The 21,167-nt window shown below is 36.5% G+C and overlaps 1 long non-coding RNA gene across 7 annotated transcripts in view; it reads left to right on the plus strand.

The window, feature by feature from the left end:
- The window catches only part of LOC308611182, a 138,364-nt gene that overhangs the window by 46,382 nt on the left and 70,815 nt on the right, over nt 1–21,167 (plus strand). The window contains exon 3 of one of the 7 annotated variants that reach the window (XR_014014788.1): nt 17,041–18,141. The exons of 5 other annotated variants lie outside the window; for them this stretch is intronic. This is a non-coding gene — a long non-coding RNA (uncharacterized lncRNA). Of the gene's footprint in view, nt 1–16,433; nt 16,987–17,040; nt 18,142–21,167 lie in introns of those variants that run through there. One more of the 7 variants, XR_014014789.1, reaches the window with a different exon arrangement.

Genomic DNA, 21,167 nt, shown 5'->3' on the forward strand with positions numbered 1-21,167 from the left:
TGCTGCAGAATCTCTAATGCAGAAATCCTCAATTATATCCAGCACTTTCTGGCTTTTCCCTTTTCTTTACAAACCCTCCATTCTTTTCTTTTTCTTTTTTTTAAACATCTTTATTGGAGTATAATTGCTTTACAATGGTGTGTTAGTTTCTGCTGTATAACAAAGTGAATCAGCTATATGTATACATATATCCCCATATCCCCTCCCTCTTGCGTCTCCCTCCCACCCTCCCTATTCCACGCCTCTAGGTGGTCACAAAGCACTGAGCTGATCTCCCTGTGCTATGCGGCTGCTTCCCACTAGCTCTCTATTTGACATTTGATAGTGTATATATGTCCATGCCACACTCTCACTTCACCCAGCTTACCCTTCTCCCTCCCTGTGTCCTCAAGTCCATTCTCTACGTCTGTGTCTTTATTTCTGTCCTGCTCCTAGGTTCTTCAGAACCTTTTTTTTTTTTTAGATTCCATATATATGTGTTAGCATACGGTATTTGTTTTTCTCTTTCTGACTTACTTCACTCTGTATGACAGACTCTAGGTCCATCCACCTCACTACAAATAACTCAATTTCATTTCTTTTTATGGCTGAGTAATATTCCATTGTATATATGTGCCACATCTTCTTTATCCATTTCATCTGTTGATGGACATTTAGGTTGCTTCCATGTCCTGGCTATTGTAAATACACCTGCAATGAACATTGTGGTCCGTGATTCTTTTTGAATTATGGCTTTCTCAGTGTATATGTCCAGTAGTGGGATTGCTGGGTCGTATGGTAGTTCTCTTTTTTAGTTTTTTAAGGAACCTCCATACTGTTCTCCATAGTGGCTATACCAATTTACAGTCCCACCAACAGTGTAGGAGGTTCCCTTTTCTCCACACCCTCTCCAGCATTTATTGTCTGTAGATTTTTTGATGATGGCCATTCTGACCAGTGTGAGGTGATACCTCACTGTGGTTTTGATTTGCATTTCTCTAATGATTAGTGATGCTGAACATCCTTTCATGTGTTTGTTGGCAATCTGTATGTCTTCTTTGGAGAAACGTCTATTTAGGTCTTCTGCCCATTTTTGGATTGGGTTCTTTGTTTCTTTGATATTGAGCTGCGTGAGCTACTTGCAAATTTTGGAGATGAATCCTTTGTCAGTTGCTTCATTTGCAAATATTTTCTCCCATTCTGAGGGTTGTCTTTTCGTCTTGTTTATGGTTTCCATTGCTGTGCAAAAGCCCCATAGCAGTACTGTGAGTGTCACTGAAGCAAACTTGGGTCCACTTATCCACATGCAGTAAACCCAATCTACTGACACTGGGTTGTGGTGAAAGAAAGTGCAGTGTTTTATTGTAAGGCGCCATACAAAGAGTCCGGGACAGCTAGTACTCAAAAAGCCTCATTTTCCTGATGGGTTTCAGCAAAGTGTTTTTAAAGGCAAGGTGAGGGAGGGGAGTCCCAAGGTATGTGATCAGTTTGTGCACAGTTCTCTGGTTGATGGTGAGGTTACAGGACAGTGTCCCAAGGGTTAAGGTCATCAATTCTTTGGCTCCAGTAGGCCTGGGGGCTATGTGCTCATGGTCAGTAAGTAGTTAACCTTCCATTTGGTGGGGGTTTTAGCATCTGTAAAGCAGGAAATGTGCATCAAATACTGTGATCTATGTACTTCAGAGAGGAGCTAAAGTAGAGGATATGGGGGAGGGGTCTATCCTAGGAAGGCCCCATAGGGTTCTCCTCTGTTACATGAGCCCTGATGTTTTTTCCAAAATCCTCTTAAAGTTGAGGACAGACAGATTTGGTTTCCATTTTTTGCTACCAAAAGCATCCTAACTTACACACTTGGCATAAAAATACTCTACTAATTTGGTACCTGCTCAGAGGTCTTGCTCAGGGCTGTACACAACTCCAGCATGTGTCATTCACATTGACATTATTATGAATGGTACCCCCTGGAATTGTGCAGCCCCCAACCTTCATAGTTGTAAAAGGCTGTGCTGCTTTGTATCTGCTCATCTTTCCAGCTCCCCTTCAGTTGTCTTACATATGTGAGCTGCAGTTGAGTCAGTTCCAACTACTTTTGCTCTCCAGAGGAACCATGGTATTACTTGGGCTTTTTGTGATCACTTTGTTCCCAATGCCAAATACAGATTCTTCACAGTTTGTTCGTCTGACAAAGTCGTGTTTATTCTTTGATGCTCTTCTCAGATACCACCTTTACTATAAAACTTTTCTGGTCACATCATTTTCCTGCCATAGGCCCTAGGCACTCATAGTAAATGACTTTATCAAATGTAAACATAGCACTTTGTGTACATTTCTATCAGTGCATCTCATGATGGTTTTATGTTAGTCTTCTGTACCGACCTATGTGCTTTTTGAGCAAACAGATTTTTCTAATTGTGGCCTAGTAGAGGAAACCCTAGCACACAGCAGATGCTTAAAGGACTCTCTCTTTGTGGACTGTTTAATGTATTCATTAACACTCACAATTCACTGAATGAACCAAATCATTTAATATTTACAGTTTTCCACAGCAAGATCTTTTTCGACCCACCACCTAGAGTAATGAAAATAAAAACAAAAATAAATAAATGGGACCTAATGAAACTTAAAAGCTTTTGCACAGCAAAGGAAACCATAAACAAAATGAAAAGACAACCCTCGGAATGGGAGAAAATATTTGCAAACAAAGCAACTGACAAGGGATTAATCTCCAAAATATACAAACAGCTCATTCAGCTCAATATCAAAAAGTCAAACAACCCAATCAAAAAATGGGTGGAAGACCTAAATAGACATTTCTCCAAAGAAGACATACAGGTGGCCAACAAACACATGAAAAGATGCTCAACATCACTAAGCATTAGAGAAATGCAAATCAAAATGACAGTGAGGTATCACCTCATACCAGTCAGAATGGCCATCATCAAAAAATCTACAGACAATAAATGCTGGAGAGGGTGTGGAGAAAAGGGAACCCTCCTACACTGCTGGTGGAACTGTAAATTGGTATAGCCACTATGGAGAACAGTATGGAGGTTCCTTAAAAAACTAAAGATAGAGCTACCATATGACCTAGCAATCCCACTCCTAGGCATATATCCGGAGAAAACCATAATTCTAAAGGATGGATGCACCCCCAGTGTTCACTGCAGCACTATTTATAATAGCCAGCACGTGGAAGGAACCTAAATGTCCATCAACAGAAGAATGGATAAAGAAGATGCGGTACATATATACAATGGAATATTACTCAGCCATAAAAAGGAATGAAATAGTGCCATTTGCAGAGATGTGGTTGGAGCTAGAGATTGTCATACAGAGTGAAGTAAGTCAGACAGAGAAAAACAAATATTGTATATAGTACCATTTATGTGTGGAATCTAGAAAAATGGTAGAGATTAACTTATTTGCAAAGCAGAAATAGAGTCACACATGTAGAGAACAACCTTACGGTTACCAAGGGGGGAAGGGGTGGGTGGGATGAATTGGGAGATTGGGACTGACATATATAACTACTATGTATAAAATAGGTAACTAATGAGAACCTACTGTATATCACAGGGAACTCTACTCAGTGCTCTGTGGTGACCTAAATGGGAAGGAAATCTAAAAAAGAGCAGATATATGTATATGTATGACTGATTCACTTTGCTGTACAGCAAGAAACTAACACAACATTGTAAAAGAACTATACTCCAATAAAAATCAATTAAAAATTTTAGAGTTTTCAATCCCCCATTATCACATATATCCAGATGCAGCAATATTTACTTCTTCTCTCAGTTGCCAATGTCAACTAAAAAAAAACCCGAACAATACCAGCATAGTAAGGAGAAACTTTACTCTAAAGGGTAAGTGTGAGGAGGGGTGTATTGCAATTGGGGGAGGAGAACTATTGCATTAGGGAGAATGCTGTGACCCTACGATCTGCAAGCCTCTCAGTGGTTAATCAAAAGGGGTTTTTCTTCTCTTGAGAGGAAGTAACAGGGGTATTAAGGGTAGGGTGAGGGAAAATGGGATAAAAGAGTAGCTTGAGTGGATGGTAGATCAGAGAATATTTTACCCTGAGGTCAGCCTGTTCTTAGGAGAGATTATATGTTGACTCAGTCTGACAGTGAGTCAGAGTTCTGGAGCCTGGAGGAAGGAGTGAAACTTTACAGTTTGATTAATAAGCAGTTTGTTCCAATTGATTAGTAGGAATAAACACTTCAGATGATAATTTATGAGACAAAAAAAATGGCAATTTGGAATATCTTTGTCTAGCATTGCCATAGGTAAACAAGAGGAGGCATCTGTGGTGGTTCTTAGGAATAAGCTGTTTTCCACAAACAAAGGGCAGAGAGATATCTTAACTTTTGCTGTTTTCCAGGATTCGAGGGCTCAGGTAAAATTCAACATTGTCACTAATAATAGTTTTCAGTATCGAAGGACACAATTAGACTATATAAAACTTTGTTTTCGGGGCTTCCCTGGAGGCGCAGTGGTTGAGAGTCCGCCTGCTGATGCAGAGGACGCGGGTTCGTGCCCCGGTCCGGGAGGATCCCACATGCCGCGGAGTGGCTGGGCCTGTGAGCCACGGCCGCTGAGCCTGCGCGTCCGGAGCCTGTGCCCCGCAACGGGAGAGGCCACAACAGTGAGAGGCCCGTGTACCGCAAAATAAATAAATAAATAAATAAATAATGTTACTGTAAGCTAAGGCAAGGAAGTCAAAGATAGAAGATTAAGAGAAAACTGCTGGGGAAATGAGCAAGCATTATTAAAAACAAGTGACAGGTTTGTATTACTCTATTGGAAGTAGCATATAGTAGTGGAAAGACTAAGGAATTAGTTGGGCTCTCCGTAAGCTATTTGAAGCACAGCTTTTCCAAAGCTAAGTAAAGTTTTCTCTAATCATCAGCTAATTTGTGGTTTCAAAATCCTGTAGTGTTCTTGATGCAGTTACCACCAAAATGAAGCATGCCCTTCTTCCTAATGGTCTACTCCTCCCCTTCCTTGTACTATATGTGCAAAACAAATGACATATACGAACTCTTTATGTTCTCTTTTCACCCTGCTTTCATTCCACATTGCACCTAGATTTTATTTTCCACATCAGTAGTGGCTTTATAATTTCCAAATTCAAAGGTTTTTCTTGTCTCATTTACTTTAAAATCTCAATTGCTTTTGATTTTTTGCTCCTCACAGATGACTCTTATCTTTTTGCTGTAATTGTGTTGACTATGTACTACCTGTTACTCTTTTTACATATTTAGCAAATCAGTTTGTTACTTTGAGTGCTTCTTTTTGATTTTTCCCATTCCATTATTTTGGGAATTCACCATACTTCTGTATTTTGTGTGCTGGTTCTCCTCTATCAGACTATTGATTCAATTTTATGTTTCCAGCTAAAACCTACCATTGGATTGGCTATTACCTCAGTGGGAAATGGCTATGGTATTCATGTAATGTACTCTCACTAAAGCCCCAACTTTGTATTGCTAATTGCCTTCTAAATATTCATAAATGGATGTCTTGCTATTCCTTGAAAGATAGCTATTCAAAATCATTTTTCTCTCCAAACCTAGTCCCGCTTTCTGATTTTCTCATTCTTCTATCTCTGCCATAGCCTTTAGATACAAAAAAATTTGAATGTTTTTTCAACTAACACTCTGTAGGCTCCTTGCTATCCTCCTAGGCCAGGTCTTTGGGCCAAGGTAACTAGTCTCTGGATCCATTAGAAAGTCCAAGGGGGCAGAATTTTCTTTATGCTTTGTTCATTAATGTAGCCTAATCACAAAGGATGATAACTAGCTCAATTAATATTCATTAATAAATGAATGATCCCAAATACCCAAAGTTATCTCCTGTTATTTATTTTACTTTAATTACCAGATGAATATTTTTAATACCACTTTTGTATTGCTGCTTTTCTGATCAGAAACTTCATTTAGTCTATTTTGTCTCTTTTTTTCTGACTTTTAAGATTGTCCATTTTTCTATTCTAAGGAGGTCCTAAGAAAGTGAATTAGTGTTGTGGGTAAGAGTGAACGTACTGGAGTTAAACAGCCTGAGTTTGATTATTGTTCTTTCATTTACTAACTGGGACAGATATTTAATTTTTCTGTGCCTTGATTTCTACGTCTGTAAAATTGAGATAATGATCATTGGATTGATGTTAGGATGAAATAACTTAGTTCCTCTTAAGCACTCAAACAGTGCCTGGTATTTAATGAATGCTCAATGTGCATTATTATTGTTATTATTATTATTAACCTCTACATTTGAAAAGCGTCTGTATAGTCAGTGACATCCAAATGTTTAATACAACATATCCCATCTTTCAAACAAAATTTTACATGTAATCCCAATAACTTTATGAAATACAAAATAAGTGTGGCTTTGATTATTTGTATCCTCCGCTCTTTCATAAACTCATAAGTGTCCTTGACAAAATCCCCAAACTCCAAGAACTACAATTTAAAAACCACTGGTCTCAGTAACTTTTTTGTTAATATTTATTTATTTGGCTGCACTGGGTCTTAGTTGTGGCATGCAGACTACTTAGTTGTGGCATGCGGAATCTTAGTTGCAGCATGTGGACTCTTAGTTGCAGCATGCATGCAGGATCTAGTTCCCTGACCAGGTATTGAACCCGGGCCCCCTGCATGGGGAGCACAGAGTGTTACCCACTGGACCAGCAGGGAAGTCCCTGGTCTCAGTAACTTTTGATATAAGTATTTACTGATTGACTAAGTCATTTTGAAAACCAGTAGATTGTAGAAAGAGCAGGCATTTTAATAATGCATCTATTATATTCCTGTCTCCAATGAGGTTATTGTAAGACAAGAAAGTTACATTTGAAAATATTATCTAGCACAGAGAATTTATATCTATTTTAGTAAATTAATTTAGATAAAAGGAATAAACATTTTTAATAATAAATGAGGGGTAAGTTTGAATTAGAAATCATATTTAAGGAATCAAAGTATTGTGTTATGATGGTTGTCATATATAGAATAGATTATTTGCCCTTTGAGCATTTGGAGATGACTTAAAACATTATTTGTTTCTGAAGTAAGCCTATAAGATGTAAAAACCATTTTCTAAATGATAATATTGATATTAACAATACTTATCCTTTTACTTTCAACTCTGTAAGCTTAGTAAAACTTCAGACTTTATTGATATCCCCATATCTAAAAGATATTTATCTCTACTGCTTAACTGGAAATTTTTGAGAAAAAAATTAATTGATGTTATTAAAAGAAAGGTGTCATCTAAAATTATACTGTCTTATTCTTACAAAGAATTTCCGGAGTAATCCAATGAACATGTGACTAAGAGTCATGTACCCTTAAAGGGGTTGAGGACACGTTGTTCATGAGATATTTTAGTCCCTTCATTTTACAAATGAGAAAACTATGAGCCTGCTTAGCTAAGCAATTTACCAAAGATAGATGATTGCATATTAAATATTAAGAAGTATTAAAATCTCTGTTCTCAATCCAATACTCTTTCCACCATTTGGAAAATTAATCATACAGTCTCAAACATCAAAATATTTTTCCTGTATCCAAAAGAGAACAGAATGTCATGTTTTAGAACCCAGATGTCATATCAACTTAAAAAGCAACATAAAAAACAATTTTAAAATAAAACTTTGGATTAAGCAGATGATGACTGCTTGATTGGTAGTGGCTTATAGTGGAATATAAAGTAAATCAATAAGCAGAAATACTGCAGTTATCTGTTTTTCTGAATGTCAATAAACAGAGCTGTTCTAAGAAGGATTGAGAAATAGCAAAAGGCTGGTCTTTCTCCAATCTGTGGTTGTCTTTATTGAACTCCTTTTCTTTTTTCTTTGCCCTTTTAGGTGCCTCTTATCTCTGTTCTCTCCTCCTCCTACCAAAACTTCTTCTAGGAAACTTATATCAAACTTGTACTGAAATGTAAATGGCTTACAAGCCTTAAGGTGCTGCCTCTCCCAGGGAAGTGTGAGGAGTGAGATTTAAGAGGGGCAAAGAAAGGTAAAGTTATAGAATATATATCTAAATATGAAATTTTAAGCATCAATGAGGAAGAGAGTAGCAGTATTAAATTGTAGGAGAACACACTTCCCAGTGATTTTAAAACCATTGTTAATCTCCACAAAGAAACAAAAGCCAAACAAACAAATATGCAACAAATATAACAGCCAAACACAAAAACAAAAATAAAAAACCCCAAATTAATGGGACTTGACTATGTTGAAACTGAGATTAATATGTGAAGTATTGATTTCTCTAATAAGTTGATTCCCTCAGTCCATGAACATGCTACATCCCTTTATTTAGGTATTCTTTAATTTTTCTCAGTAGTGTTTCATAATTTTGCATATAGAAATCTCCATATCTCTCATTAGATTTATTTTTATGTGTTTCGCTTTTTAGATATTACCATCAAGAGCATCGTTTTCTGAATATCCTATTTGTTGTTGGTCTGTACAAATACAATTGATTTTTAAAAATACTGACCTTGGATTCAGCAACCTTGTTAAATTATCTTATTCAAATGGCTTACCTGTAGAATTTGTTTCAAATACCATAATGATTAAAAGATCAATTCTCTAAAACAATGTAATAAATCGAAGATCTCATACAAACAATAATGTTTTTAAAAATTCATACAGCAAAAATTGACAGGAAAAGAAGAATAAATATGTAAATCCACAATCATCGTGGGAGATTTTAACACAACTCTCTCAGTAGTAGGTAGAACAACCAGCCAAAAGTCCATGGAAGCTTTTTAACACAAATACCAAACTTGATCAATTTGAAATATATAAAACGCTCTACGCAACAATAATGGAAACCACACTTTTAACAAGTATATATAGACTATATTACAAAATTAATTATATGGTTGTACATAAAGCAAGTCTCAACATATTTCAAAGACTGAAATACAATAAAATATGCTTTCTGACCATTGAGATGTTGAGTTAGAAATCAGTAACCAAAATTATTTAAAAATAGATCCAAATGTTCAGGAATTAAGCATTTTACTTAAATAATCCACAAAGTAGAAATCACAATTAGCATAAGAAAAGCAAAATTTTAGGTATACTCCCATGGTTTATTATATATGTGTGTACTCTAACACCATCACAGTTTCCCCCACAAGCATATGCACTAACAGAGTTTGTATCCTATTTATCTAGTTTCCTTTAGGGTCTGATAAGGCCAGTTGAAGATGCTTACTAAATGCTAATTGGTGTATCAGCAGAACTCTTGGTTTTAAGCAACATGATATAACTTAGATAACTTTAAGAAAATGAATTTATTACAATGATATAGAGAAGCTCACAGAATGGTTTGGAGAGTCAGAGAACCGTGGGTGTAAACTATCAGCCAGGAGAAATGTCTAAACTTATTTCATGGTCTGATGTGGTGAAGATGAGATTGCCACTACTGCTGGATTACTTGATTACCCTGCAGATTGTAATGCTGAGCTCACAAACACAGAACGTTAGATGCTGCTGGAAAGAGGATATTGCTTCCACTAGGGTTCTTTTGTGTGACCAGTATAGACTCTACAATTGCTGTTTTCCACTCACTCACTGGCAGCTTTTAATTGCAAATCTGGGGCATATGCATCCAACTGATAGAATTCCGTTTTTGTGCTAATGCCCTAGTTTCAAAGGAGGCTGAGAAAACAAGTACTTGAGATGTTTAGCTTCTATGGTGAAAGGTGGATTTGCCTCATAAAGAGGGAGATTCCTAAAACATAGGGAATGGACAAGGTTCATGCAATTTATCTCTGACTTTCAGGCAGACATGGGTCTTGCCAAGACACTTTGGATAGTCTATTTACTGATCTGTAGGTTCTCTGAGCATGATGTCAATAAAATAGAGGATAAGTGTGATGCCAGAAGGTCAAGGTCCCTATGAGCTAAGCTGTGATATAGAATGAAAAAGTTGAGACAATACAGTGAAATTAATACTGCTGCCTTGTGATTTGCAAGCAAATTGTTCTGATGTTCTCAGCTTTTTAGAGTAAAGGAATAAAAGCATGTGCCTAATCAATAGCTATCGATTACTTAGAAAGCAAAGCAGGTTCCTTAGAACCTTATTGATTTGTTCTAGTGAAGAGACCACATATAGAATAACGGCCTCAATTTGCTGTCTCTAGCTGATCAAATTTATAACAGTCTTCTGTTTTACTCCTGAATACTCTGACTTCTACACTAGACAAATTGAAATTTTAAAAGGGAATATGATAGAAATCACCAACCCTGAATTTGTAAAATCTTTAGTAGTGAAACTAATCACTGTGATTCTCTTAGGGATTTAATCATGCTTTTGATACATTATTATAATAAATAGAGGAAGCTCTTGGGGCTTTTATTGGGCTTCCTAATAAAAATATTATTCCCTGAGACATGCAGCCAAGATGGTGATTCTGCTTGTGGCTGAGTGTACTACTTTAATGATATACTAAGAAACTAATGAAATATTTATGGACATTTGGGGCATCCTACTAGTCCTACTAGGAGGCAGACTTAAGTCTAACTTGCATTTATCATTTCATCTTCATGTCTCCACCCTGACTAGTGGAGAATAGTGGTATTGCAAGTACCAAGAATCAATACAGTGAAGGCTAAAGAGGTTGGGATGGGAAAAATTGACTTCCATTTTCTAGGTAACTCTTCTTGGCTAAGTCATTACATGTCTCCAATCATGGCGAAAAAAATGTTACTATATATTGTAAAATTGACTTCTCCTTAGAACTATGGCAAGTGAGGGTTGGAGAGTCCTTTCTTTATTGGAATCTACCATTATATCCTCATCCCACTACAAAGAAGTCCAGTTCTTTTTCAGTCAATGCCCCATTCCAAGATGCCAATTAAACTCTCATAATAAAGCAGTCATCAGAATTAAATTTTTACTGTTATTCTATCTCAACCTGTGGATGCAAGAAGTAAGACTTTTATCACATTCACAGAAAGCTAATGATATTTTGGCATTACCTTGAGCTGGGAATTTAAGACTGGAACATTACATTCTTATAACATTGGTGTATCCTGTTGTCTTTATTTTTAAGTTATTTTATTAATTTATGAAAAACTTTATTGTGGTAAGAAAACAATATGCGATCTACTCTCAAATTTTTAAGTGTATAATACAGCCTCTGGCAACTATCATTCTATTCTTTGTTTCTATAAGTTTGACTATTTTAGATATCTCATGTAAGTGGAATCATGCAGTATTTGTTCTTCTGTGACTGGCATATTTCACTTAGCGTAACGTCTTCAGATATATCTACATTACTGCACATGGCAGATTTTCCTTCTTTTTTAAGGCTGGACAATATTCTATTGTATGTATATATTACATTTTTAAAATGTATTCATCCATCAATGGAAATTTAGGTTTTGTCCATATCTTGGCTATCATGAATAATGCTGCAGTGAGCATGGTAGGGCAGAAATATCTTCTAGATCTTGGTTTCAAATCTTTAGACTATCTACACAGAAGTGGCATTGCTGGGTCATGTGATAATTCTATTTTTAAGGTTTTGAAGACCCTCCATACTATTTTCTGTAGCAACTGTACCATGTTACGTTCTTACCAACAGTATACTGTAGTTCCAATTTCTCCACATCCTTACCAATACTTTATTTATTTTTATTTTTATAATATCCATCCTAACAGGTTCAGGATGATATCTCACTGTGTGGGGTTTTTTTTTTTGTTTGTTTTTTGGGGGATTTTTTGGTCTGCACTGTGCGGTATGTGGGATCTTAGTTCCCTGACCAGAGCTTGAACCTGCACCCTCAGCAGTGAAAGCACAGAGTCTTAACCACTGGACCACCAGGGAATTCCCTCATTGTGTTTTTGATTTACATTTTTCTGATGATTAGTGATGTCGAGCACAGGGTTTGCAAATGTTTTCTTCTATTCCATAGGCTGCCTTTTCATTTTGTTGATTGTTTCCTTTGCTGTTCAGAAGGTTTTTAGTTTGATGTAGTTCTACTTGCCCATTTTTGCTTTGTTGCCTGTGCTTCTGGTGTCATATAGATAGGACATCATTGCCAAAATTAGTGTCAAGGATCTTTTCCCCTATGTTTTCTTCTAGGAGTTTTACAGTTTCAGATCTTATGTTTAAGTCTTTAATCCATTTAGAGTTGATTTTTGTGTATGATACAAGAGTCCAGTTTCATTCTTTTGCATGTGGATATCCAATTTCACCAACACCATTTGTCAGTTCTGAGAAAGTGCAAATTTGGAGGCATAACAGTTTGTGATTTCAAAAAATAAATTACAAACCTACAGTACTCAAAAGAGCATGGTACTGGCAAAAAGACAGACTAATGGAACAGAATAAAGAGACTAGAAATAAACATATGCATATACAGCCAACTGATCATTGACAAGGGAGCTAAGAATACACAATTGGGAAAGGATGCTCTCCCAGTGCCCTTAGAAGTAACCATGACACCCTACAGATTTGGAATACTCAGGGCCTTCATACTTTTTGAAAAGATAAATTTATGTATTTATTTTTGGCTCCATTGGGTCTTCATTGCTGTGCACAGGGTTTCTCTAGTTGTGGCGAGTGAGGGCTACTCTTCATTGCAGTGTGTGGGCTTCTCATTGCCGTGGCTTCTCTTGTTGCAGAGCACAGGCTCTAGGCTCATAGGCTTCAGTAGTTGTGGCACACGGGCTCAGTAGTTGTGGCTCGTGGGCTTAGTTGCTTCCCAGACCAGGGCTCGAACCCATGTCCCTTGCACTGTCAGGTGGATTCCTAACCACTGCACCACCAGGGAAGTCCCAGGACCTTCATACTTTTACATGTGAGTTACTACTTGATTTTCCCTAGTTAGGTCACTAGTAGGCTTTAAGTTGCAGGAGACTCGAAGGATAATTTTTTCTCAACTTGTTTCTTATTGCCAACTAGAGATTTACTTTCTTCAGTACCGACCAGGCTAGATAAGTGATGACTATTTCCCCTATATCCTCAATGATCTGTTGTCTGTGATCTCTCCTGGTATCAATTTTTATGTTAGAGCAATCGGTGACTTACTCTGGGTTAATTACGTAGAAAATAAACTATTAAAAAGATATTGGACAGTTTATGGAATCTCTAAATAAAAGATTCAACAACCAGGTTTGGTGTTTGGAAGTTTAAACTTATGCCTAGGAATCATGCTGTAGAATTGGTCCAGGGAACAACCTAGTGCAAGAGTCACTGGGCAGAGACACTTCAGCTAGAACTACAAATATCAATGATAGGGGATGCTAAATACAGTAATATGAATCACTGATACATTTGTTCTGGATACTGAAAACAGTGTGTGCTTTCCACTTCCAGAATATATTCTAAGCAGTCTTTTCTTCTTGTCAGTAGCTTCTAGTCCAGTCTCCAGAATGGATATAACTGATTGTCAGAGCTAAGGTCATATGCTAGCCTATGGCTTTAAAGGATACTCAGAGATTAAGTAGGTGGCATTTTCAGTCTGTATAACGAGAGACAGATTCTTCCTCATAAGATGGGGATTTCCATAACTTATATATGGGTTCACACACTGGACAAAAACGAGGAGTAGAACTCTCCATTAGAGTTTATTCATGAATAAATACCACAGAAGTCATAATTTTCTTTACAATAATATTTTGGAAACAAGAATAAGGAAGTTTTATACACACACACACACACACATCCATATATGTATATATGGGTGTGTGTGTCTTTATAAATTCTGACTTTATATAAAGTAGGCCTTGGTTTTTTACTGTTACTGTTCTGAATGCAGAATGGGGATCCTTTTAGTTACAGAGAGGAAAATGAAAACTTTTTTCTGAACTAAACTACATGAAATGTGAACATGAAGATTAACATCATCTCTGAGGCAGGAACCTCAAAATTATACTCCTTCTCAATCAATGCTATTGTCAGTTCTTAGTTTTATTACTTATTAAAGGAAAATATATATCCAAGACATTACTGCAAATAAATATTTTAGAATATGTCTGGCTTTTCCTGTACAGTGAAAACATTTTTATAATATGAAATGTAAGAATAGATATTTTTCCAACGTAAGTTCTCATTGCATATTCTCACATATTATAACCATATATAATTACTGTTAATTGAAAAACCTGAATTAGATGAGTAAATTGTTAGAGCCAGTGGTAAGAAAATAATTATATATTGTTTTTAGCACAGTATGTAAATTTGATATTTAAGAAACTTTTGAGGGACTTTTCATCTAGCTAATAAGTGAGTTAATTAAAAACAGAGGAACGTTGTGAAGAGTGGCACCATGGTGTTTTTAGAATCCGAGGGATATGAATTCAAATTATTCAGTGATAATTTTTGAGATCCTACCACAGCCAGGTACATGGCTTTTACATTTTCTCTAGGAATTTCATTTTCATCATCTAAACAATAGATCTAAAACATTGAACTAATGAAGTTTTTGAGAGCAGAACAAATCTTAAAGGCAAGACACAAAAAGGTGAAAACCTTTCCAAGTAACTTGACTATGTTCCAGAGCAAAACTCAATAATATTTATAGAAATACAAAAATATTCATCACTACTACAAGGCAAAATTAATAAGTATGGCATCCAACCAAAGATTACCAGGCATACAAAGGGACAGGAAAAGATGAACTATAATAAGAATAATCACTTGAAAGTGACCCAAAACTGGCACAGATGTTAGAATGAGAAGATAAGAAAGTCAAAATAGCTTTTATAATTGTACCACACATGTTAAAAAAAATTATGTCGAAATATAGAAGATATCTAAAAGAACCAAATTTAACATCTAGAGATGAAAGGTGCAGTTATTGAGATTAAAACAAAGCAACAAACAAATCATTTGATAGGTTTTGTGAGTTTGAAACTTTGTTGTTTGAAAATTTGTTTCATTTGTTCTACCAGTCAGACCTGGTAGAAGAAACAGTGTTTCTGGGTAAGAGATGGTGAGAATACCAGTCCTCCAGTTAGTTCACTGTCACTCTCAGAGAGCTTAAAAGAGAACTCAGTGTGGTCAAACAGTAGCCCAGAGAATAAGTTGGAGGGGGTTATTGCTGGAAGTGACAAAAATAAGACATGGCTTCCACTTTGGGGTGTCTTCCGTTGTAAAAGAGGCAAGAATGAGGATGAACCATAAACTCTTCCCATGCTGAAGCCACAGAGTGAACCCATCCCATGTTATTAGAGGCCACTGATATCAGAGGCAGAAGACCAGGATCGTAATTGCTAATGGGCAGCTAATTGTGCTTGTAGTCAGAGGAGGGTCTCCCTCTTTTCCCCTTTTTCTTTTTAATTCTAAACTCAGGGTTATAATTAAACAAAACAGGAATTTAGAGAAGAGCATGTGGGAAGCTTTTTGGCTATTTGGAGTTGTTGCTTTGAACAAATATCCCCCCAATAAAAATAATAACATAATAATAGTAGTACATGAAATGTCCATATATTTACTTAAATGAATTCTTTAAAATTAGATGTAATTTTTGGTCTAGACTGCAAAAGCATTAAATTTCCCTTGTAGTAGTTACTGAAAAAAAATTAAACATTTAAATTTTTTTTACTTCATCAAGATTGAATTTCTCAATCAAACCACATATGATTAACCTGGTTTTCCAATGTATCTTTTATAACAGACACATAATCTGATAATAAACATGGCATTGTTTTCTAAATTTTTTTTAAATTAATTTATTTATTTTTGGCTGCGTTGGGTCTTCGTTGCTGCACGCGGGCTTTCTCTGGTTGCGGCGAGCGGGGGCTACTCTTAATTGCAGTGCACGGGTTTATCATTGTGGTGGCTTCTCTTGCTGCAGAGCACGGGCTCTAGGAGCGCGGGCTTCAGTAGTTGTGGCTTTCGGGATCTAGAGCGCAGGATCAGTAGTTGTGGCACACAGGCCTAGTTGCTCCATGGCATATGGGATCTTCCCGGACCAGGGCTCGAACCCGTGTTCACTGCATTGGCAGGCGGATTCTTAACCACTGCACCACCAGGGAAGCCCTTCTAAATTATTTTTAATGACATACATGATAGAACACGAGAGGACCTTGGCCCATTTAGCAACCCCCATACTTTTATTTTAATGGAACATATAGTTTAGGTAGAAAATATAGCCTAGTGGATTTAAAAAAAATGATCTTTGGAAATGAAAAATAATGGAACTGAAAGATTATGTATAAATTAGAGACTATAAGGATTTGATTTATTTGAAGTACAGAGTCCTTAAATTGTGCTTCTGGTTAATAAACTGGCTTTAGACATTGGACAAAGGTCTGTAATTTCTTCTACTACAGTCTGGTATTTCAAGAGCTACCAAGAAAACACTGCTGAATGGCTTTAGGTCTCAGAAGTTAAGACACAAGAGAAGTCAGATATCACCACTATGGTGGTAAATTCCCTCTATGCAAAACAATTTTAAAAATTTCCACTTCTCTCATTAGAATACCACAGTGCAGAACTTCCGTGGTGGCGCAGTGGTTAAGAATCCGCCTGCCAAGGCAGGGGACATGGGTTCGAGCCCTGGTCCAGGAAGATCCCACATGCCCAGAGCAACTAAGCCCGTGTGCCATAACTACTGAGCCTGCATGGCACAACTACTGAAGCCCACGTGCCTAGAGCCCGTGCTCCGCAGCAAGCGAAGACACCGCAGTGAGAAACCCACACACCGCAATGAAGAGTAACCCCGACTCGCCGCAACTGGAGAAAGCCCACGTGCAGCAATGAAGATCCAACGCAGCCAAAAATAAATAAAAATTAATTAATTAAAGAAGAAAAAAAGAATACCACAGTGCAATGTCATCATCTCCTCAAGAAAAAGTGCCATATAATTCTGTTCTCTGTCTTCAGTGTTACGCAGTAAGACAAGATCTGTTTTCTCCAAGTCCCCCCTCCCTTTTTTTGGTCATTTCCCCCTACTAGAAGAGAGCCTTAGCTTAGATGAGAAAAGAAAGTTTCTATTATCATAACACCAAATAAAGGCTATCAACATTTGCAAGAGAAATTTTGATTGTAGATGTTTAACTGAAAGATTAGAACATATTTCCGTAGGACCTTCAAGGTACCTGACCTCTCCCACAGCCTATCTTGCTGAGAAGATGAAAGGAGCCTATTGACTGCTAATCAAGCCTTGCAGAGTAAGAAGAAAGCTAAAAAAAACCAAGGTCATGGTGAAGAGGAGAAAAGTTAGGGAGAACCTACAGAGATGCAGCTTTAAGCTGAAACCTGTATAGACTTTAAATGGAAAAGAGGAAAACACTATCCATGCTCTCCACTGTTCTCTATGTGTTTTGTATTGTAAAGTAGGCTTTTCTTCTAGTAACAGACCCACTTTCATGCTCTTCCAGATATTCAAGTCTACATAAATAAGGATTTATATACTTGTGGTCTTGTCTGAGATTACTGTACTGTGACATAACATATGGCTGTGCCTCCATCTAAGACTACCATAGAAATTAGCCAAGAAATACTCCACCGTTTATCTAAACTACCAGATTGTTGCTGAGGAAGGGGAGTGCTCACAGCTTTTGTATATTGATGTAATGAATGCTCTTTCAGCAGGGGAGTAACTTGAGAAAAGTAGTAATCTTGGCCTGGAAGCACTGGCTGAGTGTCAAGTTTGAGAATGCATGGTTTAACATGAATGCCTAGGTTAATACTTTCTAGTGAGTTTATTAGTTTCCCATAGGAAAAATTCACAAGCTGTTATCAGGCTCTGAAGAGAGGGAAGAAGTCTGGGGAAGGTCATTTGTGTATCTGCATCATCCAAAATGGATGATAGAAGGGAAATTAGATCGTTTCTGAAGACAGAGGAAAAGTCCCTGAATGATATGGCAATATTGATGGGGGCAATGCAGTTGATACAGTATTTGGCTCCAGCTACATTTGAAACAGGGCTTGAAACTAGTGAAAAGACAGCCAGTAGGTAGGTACGTGAGAAGAAGAATGCATTATTTAGGAATTCATGATTCTCTGCCATAATCAAATAATTCATTGAATAGTTAATTGAGAGGATGGGTAAGGGAAATTGATTAAATAAGCTTTAGAGGAACTGATATAAATTATTTAGTGGTCAGTGTATATTATGATGGACTTAAGAGATTTTCAAGGGTAATTTTGACTTTACTCCCTTAAACAATATTTTCCACTGATTTTAGCACCTAATCAAATATCAGAGTAATATTTGACTCCAATTTATGGACAGATTTGAATATACAAAATCTTAAGTAACCTAAGAATGGAAGGCAAGTTTAAAGAGAAGTTATAAGGTATGAATACAAATTTTTCCTCTCAATAAGCAGTGCAAAAGGAGAACTACAGCTGTAGAACCCTAGAGTTTGTAGAGCTTTTCAGTGTGATTGAGCCATCAGAGATCAATGTTTTATGGTACCATAGTAGGAAATCCTATATTATGATATCTTAGTATCGAAGTTAGTAATCTTATTCAATTGTGATGGTATTGTAAAAGACTAAGAAAGTTAGGATGTGTGTGTGTTTGTACTAAAGGAAGTTGAAGAAGAAACTATTAATCATTAATTTACTCTATCCCAAATTCAGAATTCAGAAGTTGGCATGGTATAGATTCAGGAATTTTTTTGTCTGTGTTAGATTTAAGGAAGGAGTGAATATTATTTGATACCCATAGGAAGACTAAACCTAAAGAGAATATAAATACTTTTTTCTAGGGAGATTTTTTTTTCCTTTGAAAAAATGCTTCAGGGCAACACTAGAGTCTAAACTCTTTGGGGACAGTGGCTACTGGTGAGAGTATTTGGAAGTGTAGGTATAGTTAAATAATAAACTTGATTCTTGGAGTTAAGGACTCTGAGAAAGCAAGAAAAGTTACTTCTCTAAGGGCAAGATCACCTTAAGGAAGTTAATTTGAAAATGTCATTTAACAGGTGTGAGTTTTGACACACTTCAGTGAATATGTGCACCATGTTGTATATTGACAAGGGGAAAAAGAATTACTTATGTCATTAACAAGACCACTTCTTACCAATCTGAAAGAACTAAAGATATTTGGAGAGTTCAGATGGTATTATAATTGGTTCATCCAAGATTACTCCTAGAGTGAAATAAGTGGATTGGCATTCAGCATCTATTTGATCTATAGTCATTTCCCTTTATTCGAGGTTTCATTTTCTGCTGTTTCAGTTACCCACGGTCAACCGAAGTCCAAAAATATTAAATGGAAACTCCCAGAAATAAACAATTCATAAATTTCTGAGTAGTGTGATGAAATCTTGTATCTTCCATCCACCCACCGGGGTATGGACCATCCCTTTGTCTGGTGTATCTCACCCCTTAGTCACCTAGTAGCCATCTTGGTTATAGAACTGACTGTCTCCGTATCACAGTGCTTGTGTCCAAGTCACCCTTATTTTATTTAATAATGGCCCCAAAGCAAAAGAGGAGTGATGCTGGCAATTTGGATATGCCAAAGAGAAGCTGTAAAGTACTTTCTTTAGGTGAAAAGATGAAAGTTCTTGGTTTAATAAGGAAAGAAAAAATCACATGCTGAGGTTGCTAAGATCTATGGTAAGAATGAATCTTCTGTATGTGAAATTGTGAAGAAGGAAAAATAAATTCATGCTAGGTTTGCGGTCACACCTCAAATTGCAAAAGTTATGGCCACAGTGCATGATAAGTGCTTACTTAAGATGGAAGAGGCATTGAATTTGTACAATAAGATATTTTGAGAGAGGAAGGGACCACATTCACATAACTTTTATTATAGTATATTGCTATAATTTTTACATTTTATTATTAGTTGTTGTTAACCTCTTACTGTGCCTATCTTATAAATTTTATCATAGGTATGTAAGTATAGGAAAAAAACACAGTACATATAGGATTCGATGCTTTCTGCTGTTTCATGCAACCACTGGGGTCTTGGAACGTATACCCTGAGGATAAGGGGGCTACTGCATTTTCTAGTGTACCTTCCTAAGGCAGAGGTTAGAAGTTAAGAAAAAAATATCCGAGACCCTCTTTCAGCTTGGGATCTTTATGTAAAAGAAATTCCACAAACTCAGTGCATTTATGTGAGACTTGGAATTTGAAAATAAGGAAAGGCAGTTATCCTGGTGCTTTAACTTTTGTGGCCAGCAAGCATCTCTATGGAGACATAAGTATTCATCTGTAGCATCATTCCTGTGTACTTAACTCCGTAGGTGGTAAGCACAATAGCTGCTTTTCTTTGTGAGTTTAGATGGAAAATGTATAGACTCTATGTACATTTAATGACAATTATGAAGCAATAACAATTGTTACAATCACACAGGTCAAGAAATGGAACATTGGCAACAACCAAGAATCCCCTCTATGCCTTGCATCATCACAAAACCCTCCTCCCATAGCACAAACAATAACCACTTACCTAACTTTTATGTTAACCCATTCATTGTTTTTCTTTGTAGATTTATTACTTATGTGCACATTCCTATAATACTGTTGATAGATATTTGTGTTGTTTTCTATTTATGGCTGTCATGAACAGTGCTGAACAAGATACATGTTTATATATGTATCCTAGTACACAGGAGAACACATTTCTCTAGGGAGTGAAATACTGGGTTACAGGGAAGTTTCAGGAATGAGATGCTGAGTCACAGAGAAAATATGTCCTTAAACCACAAGATAATGACAAGTGGTCAAATCAACTTACACTTCCAGCAGTGGTGGTGATTCATATTTAAATTCCTTGACATTAGTTGTTATCATTTATTTTAATATTTCCTATCTAATCTGTGTGTAGTGGTACCTCATTATGGTGTGAATTTTAGTTTTTATGATTACTAGTGAAAATATAAATATTTTACAATTTTAAATATAGTTATTGGCTTTTGGGATTTGCTGTTTTTTGAAGGGTCTATTGAATTTTTGGCCTATTTTTCTATTGGGTTATTTTCCTTTGTATTCTTGCTTTTAAGAGTTTATTTCCTTTTTGTAATTGAAGTATAGTTGATTTACAATATTATATTATGTTCAGGTGTAGAACATAGTGATTCAATATTTGTATAGATTATACTCTATTTAAAGTTATTATAAAATATTGGCCATATTTCCTGAACTGTAAATATATCTTTGTAGCTGATTTATTTTACACATTTTATACCTCTTTATCCCCTACCCCTATCGTGCCCCTTCCTCCTTCTCTTTCCCCACTGGTAAGC

The sequence above is a fragment of the Mesoplodon bidens genome, assembly GCF_964165515.1.
Source record: "Mesoplodon bidens genome assembly, contig: HAP1_SCAFFOLD_429, whole genome shotgun sequence".
Classification (NCBI taxonomy): Eukaryota; Metazoa; Chordata; class Mammalia; order Artiodactyla; family Ziphiidae; genus Mesoplodon; species Mesoplodon bidens.